The sequence below is a fragment of the Ictidomys tridecemlineatus genome, chromosome 9 (genome assembly GCF_052094955.1).
Source record: "Ictidomys tridecemlineatus isolate mIctTri1 chromosome 9, mIctTri1.hap1, whole genome shotgun sequence".
In the NCBI taxonomy this organism is placed as follows: Eukaryota; Metazoa; Chordata; class Mammalia; order Rodentia; family Sciuridae; genus Ictidomys; species Ictidomys tridecemlineatus.
This window is the reverse complement of record NC_135485.1, coordinates 53,411,323-53,433,757: the sequence shown is the minus strand read 5'-3', so window position 1 is coordinate 53,433,757 and position 22,435 is coordinate 53,411,323.

The window sequence follows — 22,435 nt, the reverse complement described above, 5'->3', positions numbered from 1 at the left end:
GATAGTCTTTTTTTTTTTAAATACAGATTGCTGAGTCCTCCTACAGAACTTCTGCCCTCAGCCTCCTACCCTACTTAGCACCAAAGTTCAAAAGGCAGTTTTCTTTGCAGGTTAATCTTGAAGTTCCATCTTCATTCATCTTGACTTTTAAAATTTTTTATTTTTTGCTTGTGGAAGCATTCAGGAGTTGTTTTACATTCAAGTCAGAATTCTTTTTTTAAATTTTTATTTATTTATTTATTTATTTATTTTACAGAGATTGAATCCAGGGGTGTTTTACCACTGAGCTATATCCCCAGTCATTTTTATTTTCAGACAGGGTCTTGCAAAGTTGCTGAGGGTCTCACTGAATTGCTGAGACTGACCACAAACTTGTGATCCTCCAGTCTCAGCCTCCTGAGTAACTGGGATTACCACCACGCCCAACTCAGGTCAGATTTTTTATTTGCTTTTAATTAGAATGATGCGCAATCCAGACCCCTTGCCCACTTTCTAGAAACCAAACTTAAAAATGAGTATCCCTAATTTTGTATTAATCACACCCAATTATTAGAGCTGTTTAAATGTTCCAATTCTCATCTATCTAGGCTCAGAGTTGTTATTTTACTTCTCTATGACCTGGGATTGACCATCAGGCCTACTTTGGCAAATAAAATGTGAAAGTGTTATTTGTTATTTCAGGGAGAACACTTTAAGAGCTAATTCATATCTGGGTAAGATGGTGTGGGCCTATAATCCCAGTGATTTGAGAGGCTGAGGCAGGAGGATCACAAATTCAAGGCCAGCCTTGGCAAGTTTGAGACTAGTTTGGCGAGACCCTGTCTCAAACTTTTAAAAAGGCTGGGGATGGAGCTCAGTGGTAGAGCGACCCTGGCTTCAATCCCCAGAACCAAGTGTGTGTGTGGGGTGGGGGGGAGTCAATGTATAAATCCCAATCTCCCCCTACCACCTATGGCAATTATAAACACATCTGACAAAGTAAAGGTTCTTTCACCTTGAGTCTCTAAGTAACTCTGATAAACAGAATTCCCCAATGTGACCCACATTACTATGGCATGTAATTCAGAAATAGATTTTGTAGTTTGTTAATATAACCTATACTGACTGATACAGAGACATCTACTACATTATATATGAGTAAATTCATCATTCATTCATTAAGTATTTTCTATGCACCATTTAATTCTCTAGACTCTAAAGAAACAAAAGCAAAGGGGGACATTTCTTTAGTCTGAAGCTTTATCTAATGACAGGTTCATAAGGGTTATCTGTGAGAACAAAAATCCTTAAAGGAATTGGTTCCCATTTCTATTCCTTCAGCATCCCCATCTAGATATTTGAAAAAGATTATATCAATTCTAAAAAAATAAAATTAATTTTATTAATTAAGAAATCAAATTAAATGTTTTAACTTTTTGCAGAAGTGTTCAGAAACTAATAGATGTGTGAGTACTTAGAGATGTCAACAATCACTGTTCTAGTTTAAATCAGTTGTAAATTTTCAAAGCAGGAATAAAAGTTAAATATTTTTCAATCCACATTTTTTGGGTTTAAGTCACTATGTGAAATAAATAATGAAGATGCTGAGAAAAATTGATTTCAATAAGAAAAATCTTTTCAGTGTCCGTAGTCTCTAAAAGTCCCAATCAAGCCCTGGATTTGGGAGATAAACGGTAGAAATGCAATCAGCTGTGAATAACAGAAAAACCCATAAACAGTAACTTAACAAGAGTTAATTTCCTCATGTGGCAAGAAACCCAGAAATAGGTGGACCAAAGCCAATGCAGCTTGTCAGGAGTATTATCAAGGAAATGATTTTTTAACCTGTTTTGTCATTTTTTAAAAAATATACATTTATTTTAGTTGTAGATGAACACACTATTTTTATTTTTTTGTGTGGGCTGAGAATCAAACCCAGTGCCTCACACATGCTATGCAAGTGCTTTACAACTGAGCCATAACCCCAGCCCTGTTCTGTCATTTTAAAAAAAATATTTTTTAGATATTGATGAACCTTTATTTTATTCATTTATTTATATGTGGTACTGAGAATCAAACCCAGTGCCTCACACATGCTAGACAAGCGCTCTGCCATTGAGCCACAACCCCAGCCCCTGTTCTGTCATATTTAATATGTAGTTTTTTGTTTGTTTTTGTCCCCAGGGTCACACAATTAATAAGGTACCTTTGCACACTGCATTCATGGTCCATATAGAAAAGCAAGAAGGTAAAAATCTGATTCTTGTGAGGTTTTTTTTTTGTTGTTGTTGTTGTTGCTCTTGTTTGGAAAGACTTCTCTCTCTGATATTTCCCCTTTTATTAACCAGAACTGGTCACATGACTACTTTTATTTGTAATGACATTTGGGGAGGTGAAAATTTAACTATCAACATACCTGCCCTAACAGAAATAATGGTTATTTTTAGTAAGAAAAAAGAGAGTATTAGTATTTGTGAAGGCCACTGCTGGGTCAGCCAAAGGCATTATCAGAATAGAAAAGTAATTGAAATCACAGGAATGAATATAGTCATAGACAGCATGTGTTAAATACAAAAAGCAATAGCAAAGGATGAAACTGCAAAGAATGATAACATTTAAGAGAGGTAAATAGCACCAAATATACAGATTTATTTTCTACTGTGTGGTTTTTAGTCTAAGTTTATTATTCAAAAGCATCTTTTATTTTCAAGTAAGTAAAAGGGATATTCAAAAATATATAGTCCTCTTGTTAGTAACTCAACCTATTTGTCCAAACACAACACTCACAAATCAAAACAATTTGGCTAGACTTTGAGGATGACAGCACTAAAATTAGGTTCATATTTTCAAAAATTCATGATATAGCTTTAAAAAGAAATATATGAACAAATAATTTAAAGTTAAGTGATAATGGCTATGGCAGATACGTGAACAAATATTTTGCTGTAATAATGAAGAGAGCAACCAACAGCCTGTGGACATAGGGAAAAACTTCATCTAGGAAAGAATTTTGAAATATCTCTTAAAATGAAGCAGGAAAATGATTGGAAAGGAGGTGGAGAGTTGAGGCTCACATCATAAGTGATTTTATGTATATGGTGGAACTGAATCTCAAAGTATTTATTTCTGCATTCTTTTTAAAAAATTTTCTATATTCTATATAGATTTATAGAATTTATATAAATTGTACCTCAATTTTTTAAAAAAATTTTTAGTTGTAGATTGACACAATATCTGTATTTTATTTTTATTTGGTGCTGGGGATCAAACCCAGGGCCTCACACACGTGAGGCAAGCACTCTACCACTGAGCTACAACCCCAGCCCTGTATCTTAATTCTTTCAGCCTAGCCTTGGATTTCCTTCTATTCAACCACAACCTATTTGGGCCTACATTATCCACTTTCCTCTCTTTTTCCTCCACAGATATACACAGATTCAACAAAATTTCAATGCCAGATAGCACAAACACAAAGTCACAAGGAAAACAGAAACACAAATATTTTTAGCTGGTGGGGAGATCAAAGAAAAGTAAATAATGAACTGTTGCTTCATCAAATATTTACAGAACAGTAAAAGGCAGAACAAAATATATAATAATCAAGATATATGTTAAGATTATATTTGTTTTAGAGCAATGTATTTTCAAATCACAATTGTTTGTAAGGCTCTTATTTAAATCTAACGTTTTCTTAAGAGATTATACTATAATTTGGTTAATTGTAGTTTTAGAAAACTATCATCTGCTTTCAAAATGGGTTTTGAAATTTTAAAAAATACTCTTTACTTTTGATACTTGGTATTTTTATTGTCCTACAGTCCAGTGATCTATGTGGTAAAGCAGCTGCCAAACACTATGACAACACCAAGAATATAGGTTTGTTTTTCTTTTCACTCTTAATTTTCTTTTCTCTGTATGTGTAAGGGACTTCTCCATTTGGGGGAAGAAATAGAAAATTGCTTCCCTTAGATTTAGGCCTCCTCTTCTTTCAGTCAAAAATACCACTCTCCTCACTAACCTCATTCCTACTCCCTTTCCTCTAAACAGAAGTAATTTTGGTGGAAGGTTAAAAAGCAAAGCCAAGTCATAGGCCAAGGGTGGCCAAAGTCAATGACCTCTTGGGCATTCCCATTAAGCCTCCTCTTGCCAGAAGCGGCAATTTGGGGAGTATGGGATTAGCAGAGTAATTGCAAAACAAACTGATGCAAGGAGAGCCAATTAAGAAGGTGCTGCATCAAATTCACCCAGAGCACTATTTCCTCCATAAGCAGTAGACTCTTCTGTAAGAACTCAGTATATTTTGAGCTTATAGCAATATGAAACCAAGAAACAACCAGGTATCAAAGAGAACAAAGAACTTGATAGTACTAATAGCAATTATTCCCAACTTCATTTGTCTCTTGGGGAAAAAAATGATAAAGAAAATACAGAAATTATTTCAGCCCTGCTAAAATATTTCTAACTGGAATGATTTCACTTGTTTATGAATTTAAAATTATTTTTTAAACGTTCACCACCTCACCATTTTTTAAAGGCCTTAGACCTTTGAATCCGTTAGAATGAGACAGCTGTGCTATCATGGAAAGGGAAATCATCCACATCCAGAATATCTAATTGGAAAGCCATGGCTTTCGCTTCACTAGATATAAAAATGGATGGGGGTGGGGGGTCGGGGAAGTAATACTGGCTTCTCAAGACTGTTATAAGGAGTAAAGAAGTTTTGCAATCTTTAATTACCTATATTGATGTAAAGTATGAGAAAGGCATTATCACCAAATGGAAAAGATCATAGATATAGAGAGAGATCCTGGCTCAAATCAAAGCAGTGCTTTGACCGTATTAAATCCTTTCAACCTCATTTACCCCATCTGAATTGTTGCAAGGATTAAATATTAACATCTTTTAAGGCCTAGTCACTTAAAAGATATCCAGTAAATGACAACTATTATTTTGAAGGTTTTTTTCCTTTCTCATTTATCATTTTTCATTCACTTATTCAAAGTGTATTGAGTACCAAGCACTGTATTAGAGTATAATGATGAATAAAACATATATAACTCCTGTGCTCATGCACTTATCACTTGGTAGGGGACACAAAAAAATTAAAGAGACAATTAGAGCATATTTTCATATGTATTTTAACAGAGAAAGTATGTGGCACTATGGGAACCTAGGGGAGAGACTCAACCTGGTCACAGAGGTTTCTTGGAGAAAGTGACATTTAGCTGAAAACTGAGAGAGGAATAAGATATGGCAAATGGAAAAAAAAATGAAGTAAGGGAAAGGGAAATTCTCCAGACAAAGGTAAGTGCAAAGATCAGAATCAAGAGATGTCATTTCTATCAAAGATTACTTCAAAATATCTACCAACATGTACCCTTTGTTCTATGAATAGATCATATTCTCATATAGATCTTTCTTTTCCTTGACTATTAATATGTTTTTCAGGTTTTCATTTGATAAATATTAATTGAAGAAACTAACCTCTCATCTTTAGCCAACATCTTTAGCCAAAATTCTACTATTACCAAGTATAAATTTCATTCACCAATCACCATTATCTAATACATGTTCCTGATTATGTTGTTCAGTAAATCATAGAATACATTCTTATTCCAGTCAAGTGCTGCTACAAGCATAGCATTGGACTGGATGATAATGGATAAATACCACTGTCTACTCTAATGACATAAAACATTTAAGTGTTACTTAAATGATTAGACAATAGATGAAATAGAAATTTAAACAAGGGATCATGATAAAGATCTTATATATGCCACTGTACATTAGGAGTATTTTTCTCACATTGTTCAGCGAGGTCTATGGATATACAGATACTCTTGATAAATTTCATTTGTTGAGTCATTCAACAAATATTTGAGGGTCTACTATTATATACCAGGTGCAGAGACAAAACCAAGGTCCTGCCTATACACCTCATATATTTTTGTTAGCAAAGGAGGTAATATGCAGAAAATACAAGTTAATACTTTGTATGTGTATCATATTAAATCTTCAAAACAAATCCATAAGATAGGATTTATCATTTTCATTCTCCAGAATAGACATACGAATGTTAACTTGTAACTTGTCCAAGAAAGCTAACAAGTGATGCAGCCAAAATTTAACCTAGGACAGTTAGACTGTAAAGCCCATGTTCAATGTGAGCCATTCCACACCACTGCTGAAACTGTCCATGTCCACAAACCACCAGATTATTGGAAGCATCCCTGATATGTAGTTGGTCCTAAAACTGTGTGCCCAGGATTTAGCCAAATGGTTCTCACATTCTTTGCTTCCAAGCTAGGTTCTGGCTTATTTCTTACTCCTTTTAATTGTGATTTTTGTTTCCCTTTCAAAATATATCCACAAGTTCTATTTTATCCAATTCCCTCCTCTATACTTAAAATCTTCAACAAATGCACCATTCATTTTATCTAATTCACCAAAAATGTGTTGATTAGTAGCATTATACTCCCCTTCAAAGACATGACTCTAATGGTTTATGCAGTAATTCAGGGATATTGGAAGGACTACTGTATTTGGAATTGTTCTTATGAACAATAGCTTTACTGCTAAGCAGTTAGAGCATGCCCTTTTCTATATTATCTCATTTCATCTTTTCAGTAATATTCAAGTTATTTAAAAAATCATCCTTGTTTTACAGATAAAGAATTAAGGTTCAGAGACTGAATTACTTGCTCAAGGTCAGGATATAGTAAATACAGGTCTTCTGGTAGGCTTTCTACGAACCATACTGCCTTTCTAAAACTCAGAATCACAGACACGTGGATTTCAAAAGACCACCTAGGATTTTTTTTTTTTATCCTTCTCTATGAAGACATCAGTTCTATAGAATTCTTTCTAGTGATCCAGTCTCTTGTTAAAAACCTTGTCAGATACAAATGTGACCTCCAAACTTCAGTTTTCTTACTTATAAGAGAAAAAATACTACTATTTACCTCCAAGGGTTATTGTGAAGACTAAATATTAAAGGATGTAAACGTCCGTTGTCAACAATAAAAGACTTTACAAATATTCCCTGAACCTTTTTTTTTACAAGCAAGGTAGTCTGTAAAACAAAATTGGTCTTTGAATTTAAGTCATTCTAAGTAGATACTCTGTTACATATCACTGATGTCATAGTCACAAATTCAAATAGAGCAATATATCCATAACCTCTCCTAGTAGGCAAAATTATTTTATATTACTACTACACATAAAACTCAGTTTACAATGAAAGTTTTTCTCAAACTCCTTGGGAAAAGAAGGAAAATTATCAATTTTGGACTGCTATGAAAAAGTAAATTTTATCTTAAATACAATTATGTAAAATAATTATATGACTTAGACTAGGACTGGCTTTAAATGGATTTTCAAATATAATCTTATTAAAATTTCTGCACATGTTAAAAATACCAGGTACAACCAATTATCATAGAAAACTTTATAGTAATATTTATTGAGCACTTAGCATTTAACTCATTTAATAAAATTCTTCAGTTATAGAAAAATTATTTAACAAAAAGCAAAATTAGTGTAGGAAGCTAATAAAATAATAATATAGGTAAAAAGATACTCCATTTCAAGGCACATAAAACCTAAAAAGAGATATTTTTGGTACATTACTATACCAAATAACAAAATATTTTAGAACTTTGTATAAACTACAAATAAAATTTTTAAACTTTATTATTTGTAAAATGCTCACATATATGCTCATTTAAAACTGATCCATTTATGTATGCCCTTTATCTAAGTAAATGGACAATTAAAATTTTCAATTTATCTTCTAATTCTTTATCTTTTAAATTCATTGAACTTAATACATTAATCTTAAGATCTGTTATTTCCATGATGGTTTCTGTGTTCTTCTTTGGCATTCACATTGTTACCGTTTTTCCTAAGGATTTTATTGTAAAAAGCCATAAAAATGTATGAGTTTCTGTATGTATGCACAGTGTTTGCTTCTTTCTCTAAATTAATATTTCTCTTGATAATGGATGAAAATCAAATTAGCACAGAAGGTTCATTGCCTCTTCACCCCCTCTGAACGCAGAAAGGTAGAATCACATAATTTCTTTTGTGTTGCGTATGCCCACTCCACTAAATGAAAACACTTACTATTTTACTTACAGTCAATGTCCTTCAAATTGTCTGTGGTGATGTTTTTTCAGCAATGGCTTCTGGAAAATCAAAGAAATCCACTTTCCACCTTCTAAGCTTCTTATATTTTCTGAAAGATGCAGGCTCAAGAGTTGCCAAATAAGATGGGTAAAGGCAGCCAAATAGGGCTTCCTAGCCAATCTAAAAATAGCAGGTGGTAGTGGCCAGATATACCATCTTTCCCTTGCTCTTTTTTTTCCCCCTAAGAATTAGGTACACCTCTTGTTCAAAATTAACACAATACAAAAAGAATTATATTCCCTGTGCCCTAAGATCTAAAAAGGTGGTCAGAAAAATTTTCATTAGACTACAAAAGATGTGAAAGCCCAGACATAGTTATTTCTGCATTTCTTATAGGAAGATTAACATGCCCAACTTCCATTAGTTCTGAAAAAATAACTGACCATAACACGAAAATCAAGTTGACTTTGCCTTTCATTTATCTTTCCTGGAGCTCTTTGAATAATAATTATTAAGGTGTACATGTCATAATTTACAAAGTCCTTTTACAGATCTTATGCTATTTGTTCCTTATAACAAACCTGTGCCTTGGAAAGGTGCTGGCATTACAATTTGAAAAATGAGGAAACTGAGGTTCACCAAAGTTAAAAGCTTATCCAAGGCTCAGGTAAAGAGAGGCAGATCTTCAAATTCCACCTTTCTCTTTCTCTCTCCCTTCTTCCCCACCCTGTCTCATAATTATATCACTAAAGATTCCAACATAAACAGGCATTTAAGGATCTAACATTTAAAGGTTCTGCAATTGGATGGCAACCTATAAAGCCCTTAATATGTGAAAAATTGTGATTTTGCCAAAGCACAAATTTTGTAAGGGTAAGGTGTGGGAGCAAGTAATTTACAGAGTATGCTTAGCACAGCTTCTGCGTATAAAAAACACTATCAGCTAATCTTATATTAGGTAACTTTAAAAATAATGAAAATGTCCTTAAGCAGTCATAATTCAGAACAAAAGCTAAATGCTTCAGCTGGTGATCAAAGAACAAAAAGTAAGTAAAAATCAGGTGTGATGGTGACACATGCCTGTAATCCCGGGATGCTAAAGCAGGAGGCTGAGGCAAAGGGATGGTAAGTTCAAGGCCAGTCTGGGAAACTTATCAGGACCCTGTCTCAAAATAAAATTTTAAAAAGAGCTAAGGACATAATGCAGTGATAAAGTACCGCTAGTTTTAAACCCCAGCACCACAATAAATAAATAAGCTAGAAAATAAAGTTTATGGGTTAAAAAAAAAGTGAAGGGCTGGCATTGTGGCTTAGTGGCAGAGCTCTTGCCTAGCATGTGTGAGGCACTGGGTTCGATCCTCAGCACCACATAAAAATAAACAAATAAAATGAAGGCATCATGTCTAATCTACAACTAAAAATAATAATAATAAAAAAGTGGAATGTCAAATTCAAGAATGACTCAGGCCTATGCCATGATTAAGTCATGATACTCTACATGGAAACAAGCCATCAAAAACTGTGAGCTAAATAAAATAAAAAAATTTTTTATTGATTTTTTTAAAAAAAAACTAAATACAGCGGAATACATTACAATTCTTATTACACATATACAGCACAATTTTTTATGTCTCTGATTGTATATAAAGTATGTTGACACAAATTTGTGTCTTCATACATGTACTTTGGATAATGATGGCTATCACATTCCACCATTCTTGATAATCCCCTGCCCCTAGAGATTAGTGTTCTGATGTGTGAGGGGTAAAAATTTGCTCCCAAGATGTAGGCTTTCTGTTCACCTCACAGATTATTTCTATGAGCGGGCTGGGGCTGTAGCTCAGTGGTAGAGCACTCACCTCACACATGTGAGGCACTGAGTTTGATCCTCAGCACCACATAAAAATAAATAAAGATATTGTATCCATCTATAACTAAAAACATATTGAAAAAAAAAACTATGAGCTAGGGCTCACCTAATAGACACATGCTAACATTCACAAATATATTTTATAGTAAAAATATTACAATAAATTTTCTTAGATTAGTGGTCCTTTGCAAATGCAAAAGTTCTACAAATCTGGTCATGATGACATATGTTTGTAGGTCCATTTCTTGAAAGGCTTCAGGAGGACCACCTGAGCCCACGAGTTCAAGACCAGCCTAAGACAAGTAGTAAAAGACCCTAATGTTAAATGAAAGAAAGAAAGAGAAAGAGACAGAAAGAAAGAAGAAAAAAGTCATACAACATGTAAAAAATATGAATTTCCTAATCATAGTAATTAAATAATGAAAATTTATTTAAAGAGATTCATTTTTCAAGATTATTATTCATTAGGTGAAAAGAATTAAGTAAGGAGTTGCTACCAACACTTAAGTTTTGTTTGAAGGATAGTAGCAAAGAAACACAACTTGGAAAAAAAATAGTAATGTGTAAGTGGATTTTTTTTCCTTCTCATATTTTCTGTATTTGTTAAACTTTATGAAATGAAAAATTATAGAATCAAATGCATTTGAGTAACTTAGATATAAGAAGTTTTCACAGTAAACTAAAGGGGAAAAGCAGGACATAGAATTGAATCTATAGCATAATTTCAACTTGGTAAAATGGAAAAATGTTTCTTTGTAAATGTAAATACATAAATCTGGAAGGCAATAGTTGGCTAGAATAATATTCTGTCTGCATTATGGAATCCAGGGAGCCATTTTCATATTTGAAAATTTTTGCAATCTCCAGATTGTTTTAAAAGGGCATATTGTATTTTTTTAAACCAAAAAATACTTACTTTTATTGTTATTGCCAACTGGAGATTAAATGGAAGAAAGAAGATGATCTCAAATTACAAATCAATGGAAAATATTAATATATCCATATTCTAATATATTAAACTTCCAGTTTGTCTATTAAGTTAGGTAGAGATATCTCTCATTTAGTGTAAAAGTTAAGCTTCAATAAATTTTGCTGATAATCAAATCTCAGTATAAAAATCATTTTATTTCATTTCTAATACAGAATTCAGGATTTTGGTTTCTGAGGATAAAGATTTCTAAATACACAGAAAATAGGTATATATATTTTGGTAGTATGTATGCACAACAAAATGCAAGGATATAGTGGAATTTCTAGAAGACGGTACTTTTTTCTTTGTGATTTTCCAAATTATTTAATGTTCCATATTAAATATTGCATTAGGACCTATTAATTTAGGAATGCCTCCCTTCTCTTCTTCATCTTTGTTTCTTTTTTTTTTTTTTTTTTTTTTTTTTTTTTTTTTTTTTTTTTTATCTTTGTTTCTTTATAATAAGATAAAAACTGGAGGAAACCAAGAAACAGAGCAATCTAAGGTCTCACTCTCTCTTCTCAGCCCTTATTGAAGTATTACCCAGGTATTACCTGCACTATTCCACCAAAGACCATATTCTTTAATGGGCTTTTTTTTTTTCCAAAACAGAGTAATAAATTTCTAAGCAAATATAATTTCAAGATAATTTATAGATGCAGAGTGTTCTTTTTGTTGCTACCTATCTTCTAGAAAGAGACACAAAGATCTTTATGTACCTTGCTTAAAAATAGATAAAAATCATAGCCTATTAAACCCATGTGCTTTCCAAGATAAGGAAGATTTCTTAGTATTGGAATTATGTAGTATTAAATTCTGAGTTTTTCACAACAAATATTTATAATTTTTATAATCTGAAAAGAATAAAATATTTTTATATTTAAAAATTAGAAATTTTACATTCACATAGGAAAAATTATAATTTTCTGAAACATTAATAAAACTACAAAAAAGTTATATTCAGCACCATTTGAAGCATAAAAGCACAGAAAATGAAAATAAAGGAAAATGTTGAAAAAGCAATCTACTCTTCTTTATGTAGCTTTAAACATCCTTCAGAGGAAGTATAATTACTAACAACAGTTTTTCTTTTATCAGTCCCTGCTATGCCGTAGGAGCTCAATATTTGCAAATGAACGAATTTAATATTAAATGAACTGCCTAATGTTTAATTTTTATACCAAAGACATTCTCCCAAGATACTCAACCACAATATTCTCACTCCCCAAGGGTAACCAAAATAGTTGAATGAACCTCTCTACATGTATGTTTTATTTATTGACTGATTTTTACTTGTTCTGCTTAGTTGTACATGACAGCAGAATGGATTTCAATTTATTGTACACAAATGGAGTGCAATATTTCTATTCTCTGGTTGTGCACAGTGTACAGATGCACCATTCGTGCAATCATACATAAGGTAATGATGTCCATCTCATTCCACCATCTTTCCTACCCACCTAACTCCTCCTGACCCTCCCCTTTGCCCAATCCAAAGATCCTCCATTCTTCCCATGCTCCCCACCCCCCATCATAGATCAGCATCCACGTGAAAAAGAAAGGGAGGGAAGGATTGAGGAAGAAAAATGACATCATACTATAGCAATTTCCACATTAAAATAGATTGGGATACTTTACTACACTTCTATCTTATTAACTCTTATTAACACAGTTATTTAACTGTCAAAACTTACAAATCATCCAGATACCTGTATTATCTAAGATATTAAGTGAAGAGAAATAATGATACTAATAATAATGGCTAGCACTATTTTATTTTTCTCTTTCCACATTTTTTATTGATGCATTATAGTTGTACATAATGATGGGATTTGTTGTTACATATTCACACATGCACACAATATAACAATATAATATGGCCAATATCACTCCCCAGCACTTCCCCACTTCCCCCTGGTCTCTGTTCTCTACTGATCTCCCTCCGATTTTCATGAGATTCCTGCCTCCCACACCTTTGTTTTTCATTTTTCTCTCTAGCTTCCACAGATGAGGAAAAACAGAAGATCTTGACTTTCTGAGTTTGGCTTATTTCCCTTAACATAAAGCTCTCTAGTTCCATCCATTTTCCTGCAAATGACATAATTTCATTTTTCCTTATGGCTGAATAAAACTCCATTGTGTATATAACACATTTTCTTTATCCATTCATCCATCAATGGACACCTAGATGGTTCCATAGTTTGGCTATTGTGAATTGTGCTGCTATAAACATAGGTGTGCATATATCACTATAGTATGATGGTTTTAAAAAATTCTTTGGGATAAATACCAAGGAGTAGTATAGCTGGGTCATATGATGGTTCCATGTCTAGTCTTTGGAGAAACCTCCATATTAATTTCCATAGTGGTTGTACTAATTTGCAATCCCATCAACAGTATAAAACTGTTCCTTTTTTTTTCTTCATTGTCTCCAGCATTTATTATCATTTGTATTGTTGGTGCCTGCCATTTTGACTGGTGTTAAATGAAATCTCAGTGTGGTTTTGGTTGCACTTCTCTAATTGCTAATAATATTGAATATTTTTTCATGTATTTGTTGTCATTTGTATTTCTTTTTTTGACAAGTGTCTGTTTAATTCATTTGCCGATTTATTAATTGGGTTATTTGTTTTTTTGGTCTTAAGTATTTTGAATTTTCTATATATCTAGATATTAATCCTGTTAGTAGAGTAGCTACCAAAGATTTTCTCCCATTCTGTAGGTTCTCTCTTCACATTTCCTTTGCTGTGCATAAGCTCTTTAATATGATGCCATCACATTTATTAACTCTTGGCATTATTTCCTGAGCTTTGTCACATTGAGAAAGTTGTTGCCTATTGAGCAGGGGTTTTTTTATATTTATTTTTTAGTTTTAGGTGGACACAATATCTTTATTTCATTTTTATGTGGTGTTGAGGATCAAACCCAGGGCCTTGCACATGCGAGGCGAGCATGCTACCACTTGAGCCACATCCCCAGCCCTGTTGAGCTCCATTATTTACAGGTAGGTACTTATTTATGGCTCTCTTACAGATAAAGAAATTGGAAGACATTCTTGCCTAAGGTTAAGACAGTAAGTAGCAAGATCAAGATTTGTAGTCACCATTTTGTCTTGGTAGCCTATGTTCAAAATTATTACTCCCTTGGGCTGGGGATATAGCTCAGTTGGTAGCGTGCTTTCCTTGTATGTACAAGGCCCTGGGTTCAATCCCCAGTACCATTTAAAAAAATTACTGCTGCCTCTGTGATGTTAAAAGTATTATAGGTAAATTTTTATTTAACAATGACTGCTGGTATATACCAACTGTAAACATAATAGAATTAAAAAAAAAAAAAACTCTCAGGGTATGGTGGTGCCCATCCCATCCTAAATCCCAGTGACTTGGGAGGCTGAGATAGAAGAATTCCAAGTTTAAGGCCAGCCTCAGCAATTTAGAGAGATTCTGTATAAAAAATAAAAAAGGGCTGGGGATTTAAAAAGGATCAGGATGTAGCTTATTTGAGCACCTCAGTGTTTAATCTCCAGTAACAAAACAAAAAACAAAACTCTCCCAGAATCGTCTATACTTCAAAGTGGCTTCAAAGTAAGCATCTAGAGAGGTTATATATTCAATTTAAGAGTCTGCCATAGTCAAAAACATTTGAATTAGTAAAACAAGTATGAATTTCCTTCACATATACTGAACCAGAAAATAGATCTTAGTGCCTTATTATACCTTTTTTAGAACCTAAAACAGTTTTTTTTCAACCTTGACACATATCTTATCCATTTACTTATCACTAAGTGATTTATGACCATTTTTTAAAATCTAACGCCCCCCCCACTCTTTAAAAATATATGACATAGGGCTGGGGATGTGGCTCAAGCAGTAGCGCGTTCATCTGGCATGCGTGGGGTGCTGGGTTCAATCTCAACACCACATAAAAATAAAATAAATATATTGTGTCCACTGAAAACTAAAAATAAATAAATAAATAAGTAAAAAAATGTGATATAGACTCTAAATAAATTCAGATCCAATAGTGTTTTAACTAATGATACAGTGTTTGAAATACACATATAGTAAATGAAAGTAACCATTCTGAAAAGGATAATGTTCAATTGGCAGTTTAATGTCCGTCTGGTAAAAGTCAACTACCATACTTTACAAGTTTATTTCATTTATGTCATGGTTTGAAGTTTCTGTACTCTCCAAATCTCATGCTGAAACTTAATCCTCATGTGACAGTGTTGGGAGGTGGGGTGTAATGAGAGGTATTATATCTTGAAGACTCCACCCTCACAAATGGATTAGTGCTGCAACAAAAAAAAAGTGCTTAATGGACTGGGTTTGTTCTTTTCTCCCTTTTCCGCCATGTGAAAAAGTGTTCTTCCTTTATGGAGGACAGAGTTCAAGGGACTATCTCAAAAGCAGATATTGGCTCTTTCCAAACACCAAACCTTCCAAGACCTGGATTTTAGACTTCAAAACCTCCAGAACTATGAAAAAAAAAATGCCTGTTCTCTATAAATTACACAGTCTGTAATATTCTGTTAAAGTAGTATAAAATGGGATAAGACAATTTAGTAGTCCATATCAACCATCAACAAAATAATTTATGCCCATATTGACTATTCTGTTCCAAAACTGTTAATTTGATAAGTACTGCATGACATATCAAGTGTTACAGATCCAAGATCATAAATTATAATACTAGATAACTTTCAAATTTATCTTTTTTTTTTTTTTGGTACCAAGGATTGAACCCAGGGGTGCTTAACCACTAAGCTACATATGCAGTCTTCTTTATTTTTTATTTTGAAACAGGGACTTATGTTAAGAACCCCTACCTCAGCCTCCTGATCAGGTAACTGGGATCAGATTTATTTTTTTTTAACACAAAATGATTCCTCACCACCAACATTTTGAAGTAACACCAGGGAATTACTGTTCAGGTTATTTCAGAAGATATTCTTGGGTCCATGAAAGATCAAATTTTTTCCTACCTCTGTTACTGGCTTTCTAGACAACAGCTTTAAGTAAGTCTTTTTTCCTAAAATATAATTATCTATCCTAGTTTCATAGAATAACAGAAATAACAAGATTCTTTTCATACATGATTATTAAGCAAATGGTAAAGTCTTATAAGACAGTTCTTAATATTCAGTCTTCAATGAGTGACCATTAGAACATTAAATTTCCTGGCAACCTGCTAAGCATAATTACCTAATCTAGAACTATTCCATAAAACCCCTACAATTAATATTATTCAACCTAATACCTAGAGAAGCAGCTGGGAGTTTTGTAGTAGACCATCTTTTTGTCTGCCCATGTTTAATCTAAACGCTCAAGTTAGAACATATATACACATAAAATCATACCCAATGAAGTATTTATTAATCAGTAAGGCTTTTAGTCTGGCAATACAAAGTCCTCTCATCAGCTCCTATCTTTTGCCAACCAATCATCATTAAAATAATGATGCTTAGATTATTGCCAGAGCACAGTAAAGAATCAAGTATATAATGACCTCATGTGGCAAATGAGTATAACTACTGATTTTTTCCCTGCTAAAATATAATTTTTTACTGTACATGGATGTGTGTGTGTGTGTATATATATATATATATATATATATATATACATTTACACACACACGTAGAGTACAAGTGATATAATGTGTATATAATGTGGAATAATTAAATCAAGCTAATTAACATATATCAAATACTAGCTTTTGTGATGAGAATGTTTGAAATTTACTCTTAATAATTTTGAAACATAACAACACATTAACTATAGTCACTGTTTTGTACAACAGATCTCAAAAAACTTCACCATTCCCTTCAGAACAAAACTTTGTACCCTTTGGCCAACATTTCCCCATTCTTCCTACCCCTTAGCCTCTGGTAACCACCATTCTACTTCTGTTTGTTTTACATTCCACATATAAGTGAGATCATGTATTATTTGTCTTTCTGTGACTGGATTATCTCACTTAGTATAATGTCCTCCAGGTTCAACCACATTATCACAAATGACAGGATCATTTTTTTCCTTGGCACCAGGGATTGAACTCAGGGTGCTTAACCACTGAGCCACCTCCCCAGCCCTTTTTGAGACAGGGTCTCACTAAGTTGTTTAGAACTTTGCTAAGTTGCTGAGGCTGGCTTTGAAGCTGTGATACTCCTGCCTCAGCCCCAGTCATGGGGATTATAGATATGCACCACTACCCCCAGTGATTTCCTTCTTTTTTAAAGGTGAAATAGTATTCCAGTGTGTGTGTGTGTGTGTGTGTGTGTGTGTGTATTCTTTAACCATTCATCAGTTGATGAACACTTACGGTGATTCAACATCTTGGCTGTAAATAATGCTGCAAACATGACAATGCAGACATCTCTTCAATTATGCTGATTTCAAATCCTTTGGCTATATACCCAGAAGTGGACTTGCTGGAATATATTGTCTATTTTTAGTTAGTTTTTTTTGTTTTTTTTGTTTGTTTTTTTTTTTTTTTTTTAGGAAACTTATTATTTTCCATGGCTATACCAATTTACCTTCCCACTACCAGGGTACAGGGGTTCCCTTTTCTCCACATCCTTATCAACTCTGATAATAGCCATTCTAACAGATGCGTTATCTCCTTGTGGTTTTAAGTTGCATTTCTCTAATGATTAGTGACATTAAGTATTTTTTTTTCTACTGGCCACTTGTAAGCCTTCTTTAGAAAAAGATCTGTCAGGACTGGGATTGTGGCTTATGGTAGAGCACTTGCTTATGGTAGGCACTGGGTTCAATTCTCAGCACCACATATAAATAAATGAATAAAATAAAGGTCCATCAACAACTAGAAAACATATTTTAAAAACAATTTTTTTAAAAGAGGGCTGGGTTGTGGCTAAGTGGAACAGGGCTTACCTAGCATGTGTGAGGCACTGGGTTCAATTTTCAGCACCACATAAATAAAAAAGATAAAGGTCCATTGATAACTAAAAAATATTTTTAAAAAAGAAAAAAATACAATCAACAATAAATGTTGGCAAAGAAGTGGGGAAAAAGGTACACTCATACATTGCTGGTGGTACTGAAAATTTGTAAAACCACTATGGAAAGCAGTATGAAGAGTCCTCATAAAACTTGGAATGGAACCACCATTTGACCAATTATCCCACTTCTTGATTTATACCAAAAGGACTTAAACAGCATACTACAATGACGCAGCCACATCAGTGTTCAATTCACAATAGCTAAACTGCAGAACCAAGCTAGGTGTCCTTCAACAGATCAATGGATAAAGAAAATGTGATATATATATATATTATATATTATATATATAATATATATATATATTACTCAGCCTAAAAGAATAAAATTATGGCATTTGCTGATAAATGGATGGAATCGGACAATATTATGCTAAATGAAATAAGCCAATCCCAAAGAACCAAAAGGCTGAACATTTTCTCTGATGTGTGGATGCTAATTCACAATAAGGGAGCAGGGACTAGGGAAGAATAGAGGTACTTTGGATTAGATAGAGGGGACAGATATGGAAATAGGAAGAATAGTAGAATGAATCTGACTTTATTACCCTATGTGCATATATGATTATATGACCAGTGTAATTTTATATCATGTACAACTATAAGAATGAAAAGTTATACTCCATTTATGTATGATGTGTCAAAATGCATTCTGTCATATATAACTAATTTGAACAAATTTTTTTAAAAAGACCTGTCTGTTCATATCCTTGTTGATTTTTTTATTGTTTTTTTTTGTTGTTATTGAGTTCCTTATGTATTTTGGATATTAACCCCTTCCTTATTAGATGTATGGACTGCAAATATTTCTCTCAGGTTATCTCTTCACTCAGTTGTTTCCTTTGCTGTACAGCTTTTTAGCTTGAGGTAATCATGTGTGTATTTTTACTTTTGTTGCCTAAGCCTTTGGGATCAAATTCAAAAACTCATTACCAGGATCAATGTTACAGAGCTTCTTGTTTTCTTCTAGTAGTTTTATAGTTTAAAGTCTTACATTTAAATTTTTTGACTTGTTTTTTTAAATATATGGTATCAGATAAAGGTCCAATTTCTTTCTTCTGAATGTGGAGATCCAGTTTTTCCCATTGAGTCAACAATTTTCCAAAACAAAGCACCAGGCCCAGACTGATTCATTCATGAAATCTACTACGCATTTAAGGGAAAATGATACTAATTCTCTGCAATTTCTTTTAAAAGACAGGAATGGAAGGAATACTTCCTAATTTATTCAGTGAAGCCAGTATTTTCCTAACATCAAAATCAAAGACTTTACAAGAAAACTAGATCAATGTCTCTCATGAACACAGAGACAAAAATCTTCCAAATATATGTAAACTGATTCCAACAATGTATGAAGAGTCACACACTGTGATAAATGGGATTAGCCCAGGTATACAAGGCTGATTCAACATTTGAAAATCTATGAGTAGCTGGGGTGTGAGGCCCTGGGTTCGATTCTCAGCAATATATATGAATAAAATAAAGCTATTTTTAAAAATGCAAGGATTTAACAAAAATACTCAGCAAAATAGAAATAGATGGGAATCTTCCTCAACTTAATGGAGAAACGAAGTACCTGCAAACATTATATTAAGGGTAACAAACTCAAAGTAGTCCTATTAAGATAAAAAACAATACGAGAATGTCTCCTCTCACCACTGTACTTTTCAACATCATACTGAAGTCCTAGCTGATGTAATGCAACAAGAAAAACAAATAAAAGGTATACAGATTGGAAAGAATTAAATAAAAATAAAAATATATCTGTTCACAGATGATGAAAGCATCTAAGTGGAAAAGCCAAAAGAAACAACAAAAAGTTCCTAAAACAAACAAGTGATATAGTAAAAGACTGCAGGATACAAGATTAATACACCAAAAGTCAACTGCTTGCCTACAGACCAACAATGAACAAGTGGAACAAGTGGAATACTATACTTTAGCACCTTAAAAATGAAATACTTAAGTATAAATCTAACAATGTATATACAAGATCTATACCAAAGAAAACTATGAAATTCTTATGAAAGATGCCAAAGAACTAAATACATGGAGATATTCCATGTTTGTGGACAGGACGAATCAATATTGTAAAGATGGCAGTACTGGTCTGGGGTTGTGGCTCAGAGGTAGAGTGCTCACCTGGCATGTGTGAGGGACTGGGGCTTGATCCTCAGCACCACATAAAAAATAAAGATTAAAAAAAAAAAAAAAAAGATGTGGGGCTGGGGATGTGGCTCAAGTGGTAGCGTGCTCGCCTGGCATGCGTGCGGCCCGGGTTCGATCCTCAGCACCACATACAAACAAAGATGTTGTGTCTGCTGAAAACTAAAAAAATAAATAAATGTTTAAAAAAAAAAAAAAAAGATGGCAGTACTTCCCAACCTGATGTATGGATTCAACAAAATTCTAATCAATAATCTCAGCAACTTGTTTTGCAAATGATAAACTGATTTCAAAATTTATGCAGAAAAGCAAAAATCTCAGAATAGGCAAGTCAACACTGAGACAAAGTTGGAAAACTGACACTATGCATTCACTTCAAGACTTACTGTACATCTACAGTAAACAACAGTGTGGTGTTGGCAAAAGATAAAATAAATAAACCAATGGAATAGAAAGACAAGCCCTGAAAGAGATCCATATAAATAAGGTTAATTGATCTCCAACAAAGGAGCAAAAGCAATACAATGGAACAGACAATCTTTTCAACAAATGGTGCCCAGATCAGACATCCACAAACAAAAAGAAAAAAGAAAACAAAACCTAGACATAGAAATTATAACATTTTAAAAATTAACTCAAAGAATTAAATGTAAAATTAAAATCTATAAAATTCCTAGAAGATAACTCAATGACCTTAGGTATTAGGTAGAACAGTAACTTTTTACTTAAAACATCAAAAGCACTATCTATGAAAGAAATAACTCGTAAACAGGACTTTATTAAGAACCTCTGTTCTGTGAAAGAACATCAAGAACATCAGGAAAATGGGAAGACAAATCACAGAACATGTTAGGGTCTGTAAACAAGTCAGGATGGCGCCTGGCAAATGTTAGGGTCTGTAAACAAGTCAGGATGGCGCCTGGCATTTTGCCAGAGGGAGTGGTTTGTGAAGTAATGCCAGCGAGCCATTAAGTGTGGAGATTCCTTATTGGTTGACTGCTGTTATCTAGTTTATGTTAATTAAGATAAGCTGTGTGGAATGTATATATACCCCTCCTGTCCTACAATAAAGGGCTCCCACTCCTGCTGTATCAATGCACACAAGTTGTTCGTTATCCCCCGGTTATTTTGCAGCAGCCGGACTGTGGCAAGAACAGGTAAAAAAAATGCTTCCAAAAAAAATCTGATAAAGGTATATTATCTAAAACTTATACTTTTAAAAGTCAACAATCAGAAAATGAATCTAATTAATAAATGGGCAAACAGACCTAAATAGACACCTCACCAAAAAAGACATACAACTGGCAAGTAAGAACGTGAAAAGATGCTCAACATCTTAAGATAATATCCAGACCCATAAAAATAGCCAAAATCCAGGTTGGAGTAAAGGTCAGTAGGAGAGCACTTGCCTAGTGTCCATGAGGGTTCAATCTCCAACACTGAAAAAGAAAGGAAGGAAGGAAGCAGAGGAAGCGGGGAGAGAGAAAAGAGAGAAGGAAAAGAAGAAAAAAAACCCCACAAAACCCACTGATGAGGGCAAAAGCTGAAAAGGATGTGGAGGAGCAGGTACTCAAATTCATTGCTAGTGAAAACTCAAGACAGGATAACCAGTTTGGAAGATGGTTTGGCAGTTTCTTATAAAACAATAAACTAAAAATATCTTTACCATGCAATCAAGCAATTGGGCTCCTGGATATTTACCTAAAGGAACTGAAAACTGATGCCCACACAAAAATCCACAAATTGGTGTTTATAGCAACATTATCCCAAACTGCCAAAATTTGGAAACAACAAAGATGTCCTTCAATAGGTAAGTGGATAATTTGATATATCCAGACAAGGGAAGATTACTCAGCCCTAAAAAGAAATGAGCTATCAAGATATGAAAAGACAGAGAAAACTTAAATATATATTACTAAATGAATGAAGCCAACCTGAAAAGGCTACATATCATATGATTCCAACTTCTAGAAAAGGTAAAACTATGGAAACAGTAAAAAGATTAGTGTTTATCAGGGTTGGGTGGAATGAACAGATAAGAGGTTGTTTTTTTTTTTTTTTTTAGGGCAGTGAAGTAATGGTAGATACATGTTTATCAAACCCATAGAATATATTCGACCAAAATGAACCCTAGGGCTGGGGTTATATAGCTCAGTGGCAGAGTGCTTGCCTAGCATGTTTGAGGCACTAGGTTCGATCCTTAGCACCACATAAAAATAAATAAAATAAAGGCATTCTGTCCATCTACAACTACCAATTTAAAAATATTAACCCTAATATAAACTATGGACTTTGGATG